Source organism: Pelmatolapia mariae, linkage group LG3_W (genome assembly GCF_036321145.2).
Source record: "Pelmatolapia mariae isolate MD_Pm_ZW linkage group LG3_W, Pm_UMD_F_2, whole genome shotgun sequence".
NCBI lineage: Eukaryota > Metazoa > Chordata > Actinopteri > Cichliformes > Cichlidae > Pelmatolapia > Pelmatolapia mariae.
Genome location: NC_086229.1, coordinates 49,392,841 through 49,407,024, shown reverse-complemented (window position 1 = coordinate 49,407,024; position 14,184 = coordinate 49,392,841). Strand labels below are relative to the sequence as shown.

Below are 14,184 nucleotides of genomic sequence, written 5' to 3'. Positions count from 1 at the left end.
AGTGTATATATTTATATCTTGGCCTGCGTGTGTGAGGATGTCAACGGTTTCGCTTCTACAACTCTGGCAGCTTCCTTTTATGGGCATGTAGTTCCTGTTACACACACACCACAGGCACACATATTTCCTGTTTTTGCAGACTAATCGAACTCTTTGTCGAACTTTCCATATAGCGACAATAAGTGTCCAGCATTTGAGAGTTGTCTCACATGTGTGAGATAAGACAAATTTGCTTATTTTTTTTTTTTTTTAAATTGAAGTCACTGCGTGGGGTACTTAGATGATCAAAATGTGGCCTAAAACAATGTCAGCTGACTCTTTTTTTTTTTTTTTTTTACTGCCTCTGCTTCAGCTGCACAGGCCTACAAACAACAGAGTCTAATTTGCAGAAGTAAAATGCAAGCGGACGTTGTTTCTCACCAAATGCCCGTGTTAAAACTGCTTTCATGTAACCTGCACCTCCGTCTACCTGTAAGTAGAAAGGCTATTTCCAGGTTACTGAATGCTTCTTCCCTTTTTTTTTTCCTTCTTTGTAGATACAACACTACATTCTAACTTAATGCATTTAGGTCATTTCTATTTTTCAAAGAACTCACACATCTTACATATTTCAAACTCTTAAGTTAGGAAAAAACTTTGCATTGCTTATAGCCCATAGCTCACAGCTCTAAACCAACAAAACAAACAAACAAAAAGAAATTGCTGATGGCATGAACGCTTTACACACATGAGTTGGGACACAAAAAGAAAAAGAAGAGCTCACAGACAGCTGCATGTATGAGCTTTAATATCATGCAGCTTCTGCTCTTAAAAAATTAAAAAAATGTGTAACTTGCTCATTAGCTTGGTAGTGTCCACATATTTAATTCAGCTTTTCAAACCTGTAGCTTTAGCTGTTGTATACAGGGTTTGGCTTATTAGCTGTTAGTATAGGTTTGCTCTTTATCTCAACAAAGTCTCATCTAGGATGACAGGTTTACAACCAGGTCAAGTGTCTCTATGCACCTGATTAGTTTAGGTATTTTCCTTTTTTTCTTCATCTCATATATCATTGTACTGAGTTTGAGCAAACCTTAAGCTTGACTCAGACTACTTTTAACAATTATCCACCTCACATCATAACTGACTGAGGTGCCTCTTCTTATTAATAGTATCTCATTGTTAATATTATTATTGTTTTGTTTTTCCTTTTTTATAACAGCAATAGTATATTACAATATTTCACTATGTATCCATCCAGGGCTGGGGGTGATCTGCAGTTTCAGCCCCTCCCAAGCTGGAGACACACTTTCCTTGGCTGAATAATGACACAGCCTCAATATACCTTATGCATCTCTCTTTTTATTTAATATATTTTCGTGTGAATTATCTGGTTTCATGCATTCTATTCATTCTAGGCACGGTCGTCATGCCAACTATGTTTTATTGTTAATACCAGTTTACAGGTTGTTATCCTTCCTATTATTAGTTTGAATACATTAGATAAGCTCTAATTTAATTTAACCTTTTGTTTATTCCACTTTCCATGCTTTAAAATATTACAACTCTTATGTACGTTTTGTTTTCATTTTAGGAGTCTTTTCAGTATTTATTTCTGCTTGGAGGGTTTCTTTTAATTTAGTCAATGCGGAGGGGCTACATTTTCCCTCCCATGTGGGACATTTGTTTTTTTTTTTGATTTCTCCATCTACATGCACTAATTTGTCCGGCGCCTGGACATTTTTTCTCTAGCCACTGCTCATCAGCAGTGAGTTTTGAAGCTTCGTTACCCATTTTAATCCTTTACAACTACACAACTGCGGCACCTTCTCTGGCACGAGAATCGAGAGAGGTAGTTGACATGGCCTTCTACTTTCAAGCTATTCTTGAAAGCGGTGTCACCTTTACGTGATGAAACATGACCTATTTCTCTCTTCGCCAGTACTTGGGTGGCCAACAGTAAACAAATTAGTGGAATAGTTCAGCCTCCTTATTGTGCTGTAAAATCAACTTATTCCACCAACAAAAATAAAACAATAAATACCTTTATGCGCGCGCTAACTTTACCCACTACAGGGGAGCTACCAGTCCTACTTTAGACGAGCCCTATTTTATTCTAAAAATGCTACCAGCCCCTCTTGGGCGAGCTTTTACTTTTAGAAATGCTACCAGCCTCTCTTAGGCGAGCGATGCTACCAGCCCCTTTGGGCGAGCCTATACGTTTTGCGCGAGGTGTCTCAAAGTGTTAATATTCACCTGGTTGCTGATTCACTGCCGGTCTCTCAGGTCCGCCTCATCGACCCCCACCGTCGTGGACCACTTTTAAGAACGCTGGCCAGAACCCGAATTGCACGTCTCTGGTCTTTTATCCTGTACCTGGACAGGAGCTGTCGACAGACTTCAGCGCGGGCTTCTCACGACGTCAGGACTCGATGAGGTTTTCCTGTGGGATCACACAAAAGTGTTGTCCCATCCGGCTCGAAGGACCAAGAAATGTCAGGAGTTTTCCTGTAATGCAACTCAGGTCAGAATAATTGACACTCAGACAGGTTTGCAAATTAACGTGCACACGGGTGAGAGCTCAACGGAGACTCACACCCTGCAGCAGTTGTCAGCCTTTATTTATACTCAAGCATATTCGAACGCAGAAACATACAGGAAGAGTGAAAATAGAACTGTACTGGCTGCAAGCTTCCTGTTTAAGCTTGCACAGCGGCAGGCTTCCTGTTGAGTTTGCACAGCGTTCATAGCTTCTCTATTTAAGCTGAATACTAAAAGAGCAAACATAATCCAATAAAATGTAAAATGAAATGTACTTTTAAGCATAAACATAATAAACATAATAAAATCTTTTGACACTCTTACACATGGTTTACATTGGCCACAGGAACACTTCGAAGTGGTGCGCTTAGGAAAATCATACACTGTCAGCTGCTCCGCTGTTCACACCAGATGCATATTTCTCCACAACGGTCCAAAAGCGCTTCTGTTCATCTGTTTATTCAGAGCTAAAAAAAACCCCCCACATTTACTATTGCAGGCCGTGAGGTCCCGCAGCCTTGCGCACCTGCACCTGTGGGCAGAGTCACATGAAATTACTCGAGCTAATCTAAACTTAGCTTTAGCTCCCTGGATATCAAGAGACGGGCCCCTTTCTATGCCACTAAGCCGCTGCAGGGCAAAACGATACAGATCAGAGCAACTCAACTTGTCACAGAAGCAGATTCTTCTATTTTCATATGTCCTTCTGGTGGCTGGCCTCTGTGTTAAAGAGAAACTCACCCCCTCTAAACAAATCACATCCACACAATCACTGCAGTAAAATGAAGTATTTGCCCTGATTTTACTGATAGTATTTATTCTCTTTGTCATAGTTTTCAGCCAGTTGCTCTAAATCTCCTTTGTGCAGCTCTTTGGTAACAAGCTAGAGACACCGGGCGGGCGGGGGGGAGTGTGTCTGTCTAAGACAGTGGTTCTCAACCTTTTTGGGTCGCGACCCCCAATTTAACATGCACTGCTGCCCCGACCACACACATATGCAGTCGCATTTACATAATCAGACAAGCACTTGTGAACTCACTTCAGCTATTAGTTTCTTTATCTTTTTTTATTTTGAAACACTTTGGGATTTTTGGGAAAGCATAAATCAGCATGAAGGGGCTAACTTTCCTATTAACAGACCGACAGTAGTCGCAACATCCCATCATTTTGCGGTTAAAATGTAGGCCAACCTAAACAAATAACGGAAACGTCGTTGTAATGAAATACAACAATAACAGCGCGTTATAACTTTAACAAAACACAGTAGAAAAACAACCCATGTTTAATTTTAAACCCCTATGGTCAGAGAGCTTAAACATGAAAAATAACAAGTTCTCGGTCAAAGCAGAGATGTTTTTCGGAAACAATTTAATGTGATGGCTGAGCCTGCTTGTTGGAACAGAACAGCTTCAGTCGTGGCTTTATGTATGTTCGACACGGCCACGCGAAGATCACTCTCAACTCTGACGAGTCGTGATCTCTATTTGTTTTTCATGTGTGTCAGCGCAGAAAAAGTATTTTCGCACAGATATGTGGACGCAAATGAAAACAGGACATCAGTTGCAGCTTTTGACAGTGCTGCGTACTCCACAAATTCGCCAGAGTGCTTCACTGACCAGAATCTGATCCGCACAGATCAGAGTTGCATACAAACACTGCGTTGATACAATGCATTTTGGACAAACAATGAAGCAGAAAACAACTCTGTTTGAAATTACTTAATTTAATATGAATGTAACAACGCTTTATTTTAGAATGTTTAAGTAAACCAGTGTTTAAGTTTACGTTCTGCGGTTTCAGACTATCTGTGAATGCTTCTGCTTTCTGCAGCTCCTGCTGACAGCAGATCGGGGAGAGAAAAAAAAACATTTCTTTGCTCAGCTGTGTGAAAGAATGATGAGGGCAGATATGAAATGAGTGGACAGGTTAGCTGTTGTTGTTTTGGTGTTGCCTAGTTACGGCCGACAGTAACTGGCTTTGAGTAATAAAATACCTGTTTGAGACCAACCACTTGTCATTCATTCGGAAGCTACATTCATTTATATTTTTCCAAAATGATTTGGCGACCCCAAGAATTATCTCGCGACCCCAATTGGGGTTGGGACCCCAAGGTTGCGAATGTGTCTTAGAGACGATGCTGGTGACTGGCATGTACCGCTGATGTAGGCATGAACTGCTTTCAGCCAATCACAAAATTCAAATGCAATAGCCACCTTTCAACCCTAAGAGGGCAGCACTAAGACATTTTTAGACCAAAAAGTGTAAAAAAAATTTAACAAGTTTACATGAAATTGTAAAAGAAATGCCCAGTAACTGAAAGGTTGCATAGGTAAAGACTCACTAATACAGTTTATAAGCAGAAAAAAGCTGTTTTGAGGGTGAATTGCTGTTTAAGTAGTGCGACGTGTCAATCACAGCTCAGCCTGCCACCCACACGAATGCTGATCCATCAGGCACCGCCCCCTTCTGAGGCATTTCTTCAAACAGAGTTTGACTAGGGATGTAATCTTGGGGGGGAATTACTCTCAACACAAAAAGGAAAAGCCCTCCATTATTTTCTCATTCTCATACTGATGGAAGGGGTGGTCAAATAAATTGTCATTGCAGCAGATGGACAAATTCATTTTTGGAATTCTATATATCGAACCAATACAAACATTACCTGTTTGGGAATTTAATATATTCCCTTTGTTTCCTCAGTTATCGGATGTGGAAATGCAAGGACTGCAGCCTGTCATTTTCAGGAAAATCTGAGCTACTACAACATTATCGACTTGATCATCGGTTTCATGGCAGGCACCGTCCTTACCCATGCATCCATGAAAATTGCCCCTGTTCATCCAGGACATGGAACGGTCTACAAAAACATCTAGCTAGGAACCATCTTTCTCAGGAGTCCACACAAAAAGCCTCTTCATTCAAGTGCTACATTTGTGACCACAATCAGCTTTCCACAGAGTATGATTTTTTTCAACATATCAATCAACATTTAAAAAAAAATGAACTTGTCTCTTGTATGTTTAATGGTTGCTCATACAAAAGCAATATATATGGCAGTTTCAAGACCCATAAATGGAGAAAACATAATTCATGCACTGTTAAAGACTTAAAAAGTGGAATATTTGTCACATCATCTATCAGCTGCTATCCTACAGACTCGTTGAACTCTGAATTGGATGAGCCAACCATCACAGACTCAAGAGATTTTGAAAAGGAAGTTGAACTGAAATTAGCTTCACTTTTACTTAAATTGGAACACACATACTTAGTTTCCAGTACAGCTGTGAATGAATTGCTTGAGGAGCTACATCTTATAGGAACTGTCTCTGTGCAAGTTAGTCAAAACACAATTAGTCAGTTTTTGGGAGATAACAACTGTCATGTGGAAGCATCTGTGGTTGAAGAGCTAGCCACTGCACTTTGTTCTTCAAACCCAATTCAAAAAACAATAGTGAAACAAGGTCCATTGTCTACTTCTTGGAAGCGCAAATCATATTATAAAAGAGAATTTGGTGTAGTGTCAGCAGTGGAATATATTCTTGATAAAAGAAAACAAAAATCACTACAATATGTATCTGTGCTGAAAACATTGCAGCAGCTTCTAAGTTCAGATACTATTTTGTTAAAGACTGCCAATTTGAAAGAGAGATATGAGTCTCCTCTGAGTGATAAAGCAGTTTATAGTTGTCCCTTTGATGGTGAATTTTTCCAAAACAACAAACTTCTGTCTCAAGACTGTGCAATTTCAATAAATCTCTATATCGATGATTTTGAAATATGTAATCCAATTGGGACATCACGAAGAAAACATAAAATCTGTGCCCTCTATTGGACCTTAACTAATCTGTCCCTTGGTTGTCAATCTTCACTGTCATCGATACACTTGGCTCTGCTGGTCAGAAGTGATGATTTGAAGGTGTATGGCTATGAAGCAGTGCTTGAGCCTCTCATTAGTGATTTAATTTCCTTGGAAAACCACAGTGTGTTTTTGCCAAAGTTAGGGAAATTTGTTAAGGGAACAGTACAGTGCATAATAGCTGATAACCTTGGAGCCCACGGCATCGCTGGATTTGTTGAAAAATTTTCAAGTGGTCATCTGTGCCGATTTTGTACAGCTTCAAGATCAGAAATTCAAACCAAGGCATTAGATAGTGGCATTTTTATTTCAAGAACAGAAGAGATTCATTCTGATCATCTTAAAATCATAGAGGAAAAATCTCTGGACAATTTCTGTGGTGTAAAGAAGAGATGTGTCCTTGCTGAGAAACTGAGTCATTTCAAAGTAACTACTGGTTTCCCCCCAGATCTGGTCCATTTGAAGGGATTGTTCCTGCAGAGATAGCTCTATGTCTTTCCATCTTCACGTCTAAGAAATATTTTACACATGCATATTTAAATGACTGTATACTGAATTTCCCCTTTAAGTGGACTGACAAAGTAAATCGTCCCCATCCAGTGCCATTGAACTTTGTATCTCGAAAGACAATAGGTGGCAATTCACACGAAAATTGGAGTCTGTTAAGGTTTTTCCCCCTCCTTGTTGGCCAGAAGGTGCCTGCTGATGAACCTGCATGGAAAATATTGACAGATCTAAAGGATATTGTGGATATAATCGTCTCACCTGTTCATACAGAGGAGTCAATTGCATATTTGAATTTCAAGATCTCTGAGCACAGAGTGCGACTCAAAGAGGTTTTCCCAGACTACAACTTGCTGCCTAAGCACCATTTCTTGGAGCATTATCCTCAGCTTATTCGTCAGTTTGGACCATTACGCTGTCTGTGGACTTTGAGATTCGAAGCCAAGCACAGTTTTTTTAAAAGAGTTGTTCGATACACAAAATCTTTCAAGAATGTGCTGTTATCTTTGGCAGAAGGACACCAATTTCACATGGCACAGCAGATATTGATGTACCCTAACAAACCTCTCCTGGAAGTATCAAATGTTTCAACTCTTTCTATTGATGTGTTGAAAGAGGAGATTGCACAAGCAATACGGTTGAAACACCCAACAGTGGACCATGTGTGTCTGGCAAAGAATATCACTTACAATGGATTCAACTACAGAACTGAAATGATCCTTGCATATGGATCTTTGTCTGGGATCCCTAAATTCACTGAAATCATCCACATGTTGGTTCTGAAGGACAAGCTGTTTTTCATTGTTTGCAAGCTGAGGGCGTGGCATTGGGAGCATTTCAGGGCCTTTGAACTTCAGGTGAGCCCCAACAAGGACATTTTGCTTTTGGGGCCAGATGAACGGACAGATCCATATCCATTGGTGGATTATACTGTAGGAGGAATGCGTTTGATTACCTTAAAGAGATATATTCAAGTTTAAGGTCTGCATTGACATAGCACTTACAATTTTAACCTGATCATCTTTATGCCAACACAAGGAGATTGTAAATGGGAACTAATGCCTCCTCCCTCCCTTGCTCCTTTTCTATAGACATCCAGGACGTGTTTTGACATTAAATTCCTGCGCTACATGAGTAGTTTGTGCACAGTCTACATCAACCCTTCAACACGCACAGGTAAGAATGACAGTTGTGACTTGTAACATTTATTCCTAACCTGGTCTTCTCTTGCCTCCTCTGGTCTCCATGGAAGAGCATGTCCACAAAAAAGTCAAGGTTGGACTTAGAGCACACTTTATCTTCTGTGCAATACAGGCTAGAAAAGTCCATGACATAACTGGACCACTTTTGGCTTTGGAAAATGTCCTTTGTATAGGATAAGGTGTGGTTGTACACACTAAACATGCAATCCAAATTTGCAGTCTTCTGTGACAGTACCCTTATAACATATGTTCAAAAACCTGCAGTGGGAGCTGATACTGTGTTGTGTCTCTTTCCTTTGTGTTATTTTATGTTGTAAGTTTTGTGTACACTAGCGCTGAGAGGCAACTTGATTCACAAATATGGCAAATCCCATACGACTCCTCATTTTGTTGAGTGACAATAGCTCTGAGAGGATGGATCTATCAAGGGTGCCAGACACAGTTGAAGAGCTCATTGAACAAGTTAAAGAGTCATGCAAAGTTGCTGGAGGTATCAGGCTGCAATATAAAGATGTAGACTTTGGTGGAACATTTGTGAACTTGAACTCAACCTCCATGATCAAGGATCTTACCACCATCAAGGTCATACCGTCTGCTACTGAAACATTAATTTTAGAATTTGTAGAAAGTGACCTAGATACAAGCTCCATCTCAACACACACTGATGACACAGTCATACTAAGCAGCAGCTCCTCTGAGAAACTCCGCACTGAGCCCTGGCCAAAGGAGTTCAACATCCCACAATTCTCTTTTGAAACAGAAGGTCAACTTGACAAAGGGAATGCGGAATACACAAAGGACCAAACCAGGCTCACACCTACATCAAAAATGTTGTCCGACATTCTGGAAAGACTGGCAGAGAAGATTTTCTCCTACAAGGCGTACCCCAGTGATGCAGACCTGAGTGACGTTGCGGAGGCTCTGACAAGGAAACATCCCTGCTTGAGGCAACCAGACTCCTTCAATGAGAGCTACGGATGGAAACTCAGACTAAAGACTAAGATGAGCAATTACCGCACTCAGCTTAAGTCACATGGACTTGCATCTGAGCTCTTAGTAAATACCCTCAAATCAAAGTCACGAGAAGATCCTGTTCCCAAGCCAGCCAAGAACAACAAAAAGGCAAGAAGAGGTGAGGCCAATTACTATCCTCAGACCAGCAGTGAGAATCCAGAAAGCCTAGAACTAGAGCGAATATCTCTCCTGACTGAATTAAAGAAGAGAAACAATGAGAAAACTGTACGAGAGAAGATGGCCAGGACCTTCGAATTCAGGAGGAAAGAGGTTGTGGATAAGAAGCCTGACATCAAGAACCTCTTGGAAAGATGGCCAGGTCTTTTTCAGATGGAAGAGGTATAACTTTAACTTTTTTGTACTAATGCCTTTTATCATAGTTTGGAAATGGGAAATATATGTTTTGACTTTTTCTTGTTGGAAGTTGGTCTTTAAAAAAATGTATTGTACACTGTCTACTCATGTACAGATTAATGCAGAGTTTCTGCGGGTTACTGCAGTTCCCCTGCTAACCAGATTCATGGCCCAGCTGGACAAGCACTCCCCACAGCTACTTAAAATAATCAGAAAGAAAGGAGGGACAACCAAAGCAAAAACTGCCATAATCCTAGAGTTTCTTGATCAGGTAGGGTGTATATAATTAACTATTAAGATGACAGTTAGCATTTTAACCCCTGTATCTAATGAGAATTTGTATCCTGTTACAGTTTTATTTTGGTAACATCAGTGATTATGGCTGTGACCTTTTAAAATGTTGAAAGGAAGTGTGGGCTTTGTCCTTGAATGAATGAAGAGATTTATTGTCATTATACAAGTACGGAGCACAACTACAACAAAATTTATTTTGGAGACACATTTTCACTCTCACTCGCCAGATACACATACATACATATATACGTATAAACTTTTATTTAGGGACAAGAAAGCATATGCCGCTTTTCCACCGACAGAACACGGTGTGGCTCAGTTCACTTTAGCCCCCTGCGGACGCTTTTCCACCGCCTTTACACCTCATTGGCCCAGGTGTGTGTGGTGCCCACGTGATGTGATATAGAAGCGCTCCCACAAAAGGCTTTAAAAAAAACTCCCAGCAACCATACTCCATTGACTTTGGACCATGGCGACTTCCTCCACAAGAACCAAAAATCAAACCAATCAAAATGAACCACAGACAGAGCAAAGTACAAAAACACACATATATCGCGATTGTTGTTGTTCTTCGGGCTGTGACGTTGCGGACAAAGACTTTTGCGCGCGACTTTTCATAGCCAGATGGGTTCGCCCCTGTTCCCAGTTACGTCCGCTTTATGTTTCCACCGCAACAAGCGAGTTCATCCTCGCTAAACTGAACTGCTCTCAAGCGCACCGTGCCGATTTGTCGGTGGAAAAGGGGCATTAGTCACCTCATGAGGATAGAGAGGTGAAAAAAAATTCCTTTCACGCAGCATACTCTCCATATTGCATAGTAACAATTTTAACTGTTCCTGCAGGATGCTGATGCTGACATTAGGAGGGAGTGTATACTTAAATCTCTCATTATCTACCTTGGAGAACGTGTTGAGGACTTGATAAAAGAATACATGGTATGTCCATATCTGTTCTGTCTCTACATGAGATGCAGTCTCTTGATGTAAATTTGACAACTCTGCTATTAAATGCAGTGATTAATGTAGAACAGCAACGATTAATCAACTCATCAAGTTAATATCTTAGGGTTCTGTATTGTTTTCTTTTTTTTCTTGGGCTTTGTGGAACATTTATGAAAATGTTCCACCATTGATTTAATTTAATGATTATGCAATTCACAATCTGATTAGTCAAATAATTGTTCTAATAGTCTGTGACCAAACAACTATCAAAATAGTAGTTTATTATGGTCAAAGATTTATCAGGTGTGCCAGACTTCAGGTCTTTCTTTTGGCTCTCAGCGAAGGCGGTCGCACTTTCTCCTCTCCTCTCCCTTATCTTCCCTGCTTAGCTTCTTATGTCCTTGTCTAGTCTCGTGTTTTCTGTACTTCCCTGGAACACTCTCTCATAGTCTGTGTCTAAAACCTAAAGAGAACTATGGATTTGATCAACTGGTCTCTGAATGCTATTGACACCCTCTTCTCAACGAGAAGTTTGGGCTCGGGAGAGCCTGCGTGCCCTGGAGGGACTTTCCCTGCTGGATACACGATGGACGGGTGGCAGAAATGGAGGATCGTGTGCCTGGCGGGACTGTCGATCGAGGACGCTGAAGATATCTACCTATTCGGAACCATGATAACAGGGTTCTTTCTGATCGGAGCTGGCTTGGCCCTGGCTTATCGGAGAATTAAGACAGTGGAACCGGCTGCTAAAACCCCCACAAAGCTGCCCGCTGAGATTGAATTGACGGGACGAGGCGCGGCTTCTCAGAAAGGGCTCACAGACGGGGATATGGTCAAGAGCTTGGAGGCTATTGCGGCTGCAGTGAATACTCAGAATAACATCTCTGAGCGGATACTGGGTCACATCAGGGAAGAATCAGCTCAAATCAACAACTATGGGCGGAAGCTGGAAAACATCACGGATCAGTTGGCTGCGGTCGTGAGGTCTCAGAATCTGCTTTGTGAGCAAAGGATTGACAAGACCACAGAATTGCAGGTAAACAACATCATGGAGAAACTGGCGGCTATCCAACGGGAGATGGAGAGACCAGTGTCGAGGTGCTAAAGCTACAACAGCTCGAAATTTTCATGAGTTGTTGGAAAGAAATCGCCATCTTAATGCGGCTACCCCCTCCGGCGCCAGCTGCGGGCTCAAGGCTGGAGCCGAACAAAACAATCCCTGATAACGACTATGTTGACACTGTTCCTCCCCATTCCATACAAGGCCACCTGGGTTGGCTGGCAGACTGTTTACTTAGCCTGGCAGGGCGAAGGACACTGTCTCAGCTGAACTCTGGACACGCATACACATACACTTACACTGATGAGCACGCACTCATCCCCCTCCCTTTCCAAACGCCTTCGATGCTTTTTTTTTCCTGTGGGGGAAGACGGCGGGTCCGCGCGCCGCGCTGGAATGGTAGCGCTGTGCAGGACGACTGCTGTGTTTTCCTTCGGACTACTCCTCACCCCCTACCCAACCCTGTGGCTTGTCACGTGCTCCAATGTTGTACTGTGGACATTTATGTGCTTTCTGTGCAGAGGAGTTTTTTTTTTGTTTCCTGTTCTCATGCTGTCCTCCCATAGGTGCCCAGCATGAGTAGAGGTCTCTTTTTTTCCTCTTGTATTTTCCCCATTGTTGTGTATATTTTCAGTGTTTTTTCTGTAATGCTGCCGATCTCCGACTTGTATTCCCATGTGTTGTCTATGTTGTGTGTGTAAGTCGGGGGGGGTTCTATTCCTCTGTGGGGCAACCTGCATATGGCCAATAAAGCAGTTCATTCATTCATTCATTCATTCATTCATTCATTCATTCACTTGTACATTTTGTTCCATATTTTACCTCAAGATATCCCAGAAAGATGAAGCTGAGGAAGAGCTGCAGAGTACCACCATGGCACTCTTCGTCTTCAGGGACAACTCAAGCCTCCTACATCAGCCTCGAGACATCGGGATAATCATTGATGGTGTGGAAGTCCTGAATGAGTTGCCTTCTGTGGCAGCTGGAGTGGCAATGGTCTTTGGACTCTGTTATGCTCTTAATATGGAATATCCACGAGGATTCAGGTTCACCTTTGAGGCTCTTCAAAAGATTATGATGGAGCTTGACTTTAACAAGATGACCTCTAAGATTCGCAAACTTAATTGTGAACTTAACACTGCACAGTAGTGTGTTTGCATGCATGTGTGCATGTGTATGTGCACATGCATGTGCATGTGTGCTTGGTTGTTTTGCTTGGTTGGCCTGCAGTGGTATTCTACATTCAAAAATTATAAGAACACCCATTTGAAAGGGAGATTTAAGTTGATTTCATTGATACATGTGTAGATTTTTTTTTACATTGTACAGGCACAGTGCACATATAAACATTTTTGAGTACTTGCAAATTGGTTTAAAAAGAGTTTTTATAATGGTTTTATGCCAGTTTTAGACAGGTTGCAGGTTTTATACCAGTTCTAAAAAGATTGCAGGTTTTATACTGGTTTTCAAAAGATTGCAGGTTTTATACTGGTTTTCAAAAGGTTGCAGGTTTTATAAAACAAACATTTCTCTAATCATTTCTGCCGTAGCACTAAATCTTTATATTACTAATCCTCTCTATTGATTATAGTTAAAATGGTTTGGAACAATAAATAATTTTGAAATAATTGGTTGGCCAACTGTCTTGTTTTTTATAGGAAATGCAGAGCATTTTTGAACTGAAATAAAATGAAATGTAAAAAATATAGTTTGAATATATGTAAATCAGTTACCTGGCTTCAACACAAACATATTAGTTCATGTTAATTTGGTTCGATGTGAATACATTAGGTTGGTTAAATTTCAATATATTAGCTTGGTTCAATAATTAAAATATGGTTCTATGTAAAAAAAATCAATTTGGATCAATGCAAAATTTAAAGTTTCAGTCAAGTCTAGTAATATTGTTTATATCAACATAAAAGTATCAGGTCATATCAAGTGACTCAATTTGGATTCTATGAAGTCAAATATTTTGGATGTGACCATTGGACATCATTTTTTTTTAATTTGAATAGGGTTATTCTTTTTACAGTGCAGACGAACAAGGTCTTTGAGTTTGACATGATTATCATGAGTAAATTGAACTGAAAAGTGACAGTTTGATAAAGTTTCCTTTTGAATGAACAGACTTCTATGAAGTTCATGATTTTGTGGATCATGTCTCATTATTCTGTCCATCATGTTATTAAAGTGAACTCCAACAGTCTCATTTACATTGTTGATCAAACTGTTTCCACTGATTGATCTGATGAAGTTTCCTGACATCCATTATTAGATGAGTAGAAATCCTGTTTTCAATTCAGACAGTAAATGAATGAAAGCAGCAGAGAAGCAGCAGAGCTGCTGTCAGTCCACAGTAGAGGCCGATCCTTCCTCGTCTCTCTGTGTTTGATGTCTCATGTTTTCTCTCAGGTTCAGGACAATCCCTCACTGCTG

The 14,184-nt window shown here is 40.7% G+C and overlaps 1 protein-coding gene and 1 long non-coding RNA gene across 2 annotated transcripts in view; one reads left to right on the top strand and one right to left on the bottom strand.

Annotated features, from left to right (window-relative positions):
* LOC134624555 (histone H2B 1/2-like) overlaps nucleotides 1–14,184 on the bottom strand; it is a 167,224-nt gene that overhangs the window by 93,091 nt on the left and 59,949 nt on the right. The gene's annotated exons all lie outside the window — the stretch shown is intronic.
* On the top strand, nucleotides 8,015–10,678 carry LOC134624566 (uncharacterized). Its single transcript, XR_010093582.1, has 3 exons — nucleotides 8,015–8,056; nucleotides 9,566–9,721; nucleotides 10,587–10,678. It is a non-coding gene; the product is annotated as an uncharacterized LOC134624566 (long non-coding RNA).